This window comes from Triticum aestivum, chromosome 6B (assembly GCF_018294505.1).
Source record: "Triticum aestivum cultivar Chinese Spring chromosome 6B, IWGSC CS RefSeq v2.1, whole genome shotgun sequence".
Classification (NCBI taxonomy): domain Eukaryota; kingdom Viridiplantae; phylum Streptophyta; class Magnoliopsida; order Poales; family Poaceae; genus Triticum; species Triticum aestivum.
Window position 1 is genome coordinate 332,734,167 of NC_057810.1, and position 4,845 is coordinate 332,739,011.

Here is a 4,845-nt window from a genome sequence, read left to right on the forward strand (position 1 = left end):
AGTTAGAGATAGAGCTTCGCTCATCCATCGGATCTCCTCCTCGTGAGAGACCGCGGCCTCCTCGGAGAAGATCCTATCGGATTTAAGACCCCCTCGTGGGAAGATCCCCTCGTGGATTTCAAGGCCTCCTCACGAAGTAGAACGGTTCCTTTGTATCCTTACCTTTGTTGACTTTGGATCTCGTGTATCTCTTTGTGTTCTTTGATCTAGCACTTGTGTGACCGATTCCTTGTTGGTTGAGTGTTTTCCCTTGTTCCTCCCCATGATTTCCTCGTGTTCTTCCGCGCGTTCTTCGTTTCCCCCGTAGGATCCACTCCAAACGTGAAAGATCGTCCACATAGGGTTCCACCCTACATCAACTTGTCACCCCCAAACTGATGGACAAACTGAAGTAGTCAATAGAACCTTGTCTACTATCCTTAGGGCTGTTTTGAAGAATAATAAGAAAATGTGGGAGGAATGCTTGCCTCATATTGAATTTGCTTATAATCGTTCATTGCATTCTACTACTAAGATGTGCCCTTTTGAAGTTGTGTATGGTTTCCTACCTCGTGCACCTATTGATTTGTTGCCTCTTCCATCTTCGGAGAAGGTTAATTTTGATGCTAAACAACGTGCTGAATTGATTTTAAAAATGCATGAGTTAACTAAGGAAAACATTGAGCGTATGAATGCTAAATATAAACTTGCTGGAGATAAGGGTAGAAAACATGTTGTATTTGCACCTGGAGATCTTGTTTGGTTACATTTGTGTAAAGATAGATTTCCTGATTTGCGCAAATCAAAGCTAATGCCACGTGCTGATGGTCCCTTTAAGGTGTTAGAGAAAATAAATGATAATGCATACAAACTTGAGCTGCCTGCAGATTTTGGGGTTAGTCCCACTTTTAACATTACAGATTTGAAGCCTCATTTGGGTGAGGAAGATGAACTTTCGTCGAGGACGACTTCATTTCAAGAAGGGGAGGATGATGAGGACATCAATACCATTGTTACACCCATAGCCCCTGCTGCTATACATACTGGACCAATTACTAGAGCTCGCGCACGCCAACTAAATTACCAGGTACTTTCGTTTCTTCGTAATGATTCTAATGTTCATGAGAATATGATGCTGCCTAAATTGGATACATTTGTTTTGCTTACAAATGAAGGGCCTAGCTTGGAGAAGGATGAACATTGGAGCAAGAGAAAGCATGGAGATGATGGCATGCGCAAAGGGAACAAGAACGGAGTTACGAGTGATGATTTCAGGTCTTTGAAGCCACCATAAGACTGCATGAAGCCTTGGACAAAATATACAAGATGCCACTTCATAAACTTCATCCAGAGGCTATTCTAGGTGCTGCGTCACCTTTTTATTGGGACAGGCCCATGTAATTTCGAAATACATCAGTATAGGCTATTTTTAGAGTCCGTATGTGTGGGGAAACAAGAGATAGGGTTGATTTCGGACACCTCCACCAAGGGCCACGAAATTCCCCCTCTCTTCCTCCATATATACAGCCCTTAGGGCACCGTTTACACTTTGGGTTTTGTTTAGATTAAAGTTCGCCATAGCTGCAACTTCGTGTACTTCGTTTGTGTTCAACGACCAGACAAAGGCGTCACAGAACCCCACCTTGATCAATAAAGCTTTCATCTTATATTCGCAACATCCAGATTGCAATCTCAGTTTCTTGCTTGTTCTTCGTTTGCTCGCAGGAAACAGATCCTCGTGGTCAGGTTGATCGTGCTCCGGCGTGGTCAATAACCTCTCGGAGTTGGTTTAGCGATTGCTAAGGCACGACATCCTCGCACGTTCGTAGTCGGATCGTCAAAGTCGACTTCCACCAAAGCGAAATCCATCATCTCATCGAAAGACGGGACACCTTTGCCTCTATCAGTCTTAGTGAGCATCTGTCCATTCTATGGCAGTCCTTGAAAGTACATCATTTTCTCGTGCGCTTTTTGCCTAACTGCCCCAAAATTTCTTGTCCTCTAGAGTGGAGATATCGTTTCCACATATATATTGACCGATGCCAGGAATGCCCTTCAGTTCTTGGCTTTCACGCGCATGAGTTACACCAAGCCATCCGGTAAAAACGAGGAGAATAAGGCATGTAGCCGCTGGATTTTCTTCAAGTTACGGCCAAATAAGATTGCCCGGATCATAGAGCATCTGCAGAAAGGTACGTTTGTCCCTACCAGGGGGGCTAATGTCTATAAGCAACATAATCTCTCGAATTTCCTTCAAAAGGAAGTGCCAATGGGTTCAGAAACTTGTCTGAAAAACAGTGACGAATGATGTTCTTTGACTTTCAGGGCAAAAAAGTCCTGCTTAAGGCTGATTTGAGGGTACTCCGGGCCTCCTGACGCAAGACGGGAGCATTTTTTGGATTCGCCCACTCGCCACGAGAAGTTTGAGTACTTATGGGTCCGACACAGACTTCGAATGACAAAATTATGACCGTTTTAGTGAGCATCTGTCCAATCCATGGCAGTCCATGAAAGTACTTTATTTTCTCGTGCGCTTTTGGCCTGACTACCCCAAAATTTCTTGTCCTCTATAGTGGAGATATCGTTTCCACATATATATTGACCGATGCCAGGAATGCCCTTTTGTTCTTGGCTTTCATGCGCATGAGTTACAGCATGCCATCCGGCGAAAACAAGGAGAATAAGTGATGTAGGGTGGAACCCTAGAACGTCGATCTTTCACGTTTGGAGGGGATCCTACGGGAGAACACGAAGAACGCGCGGAAATCACAAAGGGGAACACGGGGAAAACGAGAGAGAGACACTAAACCGACATAAAATCAATCACACGAGTGCTAGATCATCACACACATAAGGTAGCACAAGGTTCAAGATCAACAAAGGAAAGGATACAATGGAACCGTTCTTCTCCGAGAGGAGGCCTTGATGTTCTTCCCTAGAAAGGGGTCTTGAATCCGCTTGGGGATCTTCTCCGAAGAGGTCGTGAACTCCGAGGAGAAGTATCCAAGTGGATGAGCAAAGGCTCTCACAAAAAATGAGCTAATCCAATGCTAAACCTAGAAAGAGTAAGGGGAAGGAGTATATATAGTCTTAGCCACGAAGGGGTAAGTGGGGAAGGGATACATGGGCCTTTGGCCCGACTCTGCGTGCAGGCAGGCGTCGGATGTCCGGCCGCGGGCCGGATGTCCAGGCTCTCATGAGACGCCAGATGTCCAGGGCGGTTGGCCGGATGTCCGGGCGGAAGTGGCCAAGCTACTGGATAGGGGCGCCGGATTTCCGGGCAGGGCGCCGGATTTCCGGGAAGAGCGCCGGATGTCCGGGGGTTGCTGAGGCGCCGGATGTCCGGGCACACGGGCCAGATGTCCGGCCGCTGATGCTTTGGCCGTCTGTTGGTGCAGCTCGTGGGCGACTGCACAGGCACCGGATGTCCGGCCTCTGGCCCAGATGTCCAGCTGCTGTAGCTTCAGCAGCTCCGTCTTCTTCCGTCGTCGCTTCCAGGCTTCCCTCGCGGATGGTGTAGTTGTTCCTTGGTGCTTGCACTCCTCCTCGACATCCGTTAAGCTCCGACAATACCTATGCATGCACACGGAAGAAGTGTCAAGTAGTATACCATCCTCGAAGGGGTCAAGTGAGCACGTGTAAAGGAGAAGATGCACCTTTATGTATGAGAAGTAGAGGTCGCACGTGTCACTTGCCAAACGGACTCTTGACATGGTGATGACCGTAGGACGCTCCGCATCATCCCCTCCCCCTTGGAAAAGATCCAACCACGGATCGAAAACCAAATCACAATGGGGAAGAGATGGCGGTGTCGTGTCGAAGTGGTCAGTCACCAAGCACTCATCATCTTGAAACTCGAAATGGGCACTCTCCAATATCGCACTGTCTAGTGAGTCCTTCAAAAGAAGCAAGAACAACAAACACTTGGAAAAACAAATGTGGTTAGCGTTAGTGCAAAACCAAACATTCAAGAGGTGATTCACCAAACAAGTGTATGCATCATGCTCATCATAACAAAGGACAAGGGAACATTTCATAGTATGGAGGCATATGATGCGAGAACAACCAAATGCAATAGGCTCAATCAAACAAGCATGCATCACAGCAAGTTGGCACTCAATAATCATAGCAAGTTGGCACTCAATACAAGGTGATATGAGAGATGCCATTAATGGTGACAAGAGACAATGATCATGACAAATCAAGTGAGAGGCATGAGCATATATGTCATCAACCCAAGAAAGCGAGTAAGAGTGGAACATGGGTGATGCAGCCAAGCAAGCAATCATAGCAATCAAGTCAAGCAAGCTAGTAGTGCAAAGATGCAACATACTAGGAGGAATCATGGCAAGCATGTCATTGGTGCAAATAGTGTGCATGAATAATTCACATGTCATAGCACAAGCATGAAAGCAAGATATGAGTAAAATATCATCAATGTATTGGCGAGAGACCATATGTAGGTAGCAATGGGGCATCATGACTCTCCCAACACAACAAGCATCAATAGCATGGGGCACATGATAAACATGGCAATAGCAACAAGGATCTCCACCAAGCATGCAAATACACATAGGAGTATCATAATGGTGAAGCATGGGTATATGCAAGCAAGGGTCACAATTGCATGGTAAAGGCATTGAAGCAAGCATAACATGCAAAGTGAACACAATAGTATGGGCATAAGGTGACAAGTGGTAAATAGCCCATAGCCATGTGAGAGCCAAGTAGAAGAGATGCGCGTAGTCCTTGCGTGAAGGGAACGGTGGTAAGGATAGTCCACGGGATCCCAAAGCATCGTTGTTCTCAAGAGCTCGTTTCGTCAACTATTGGGATTGAGAGGTTGACGAGTATACATGAGTACCT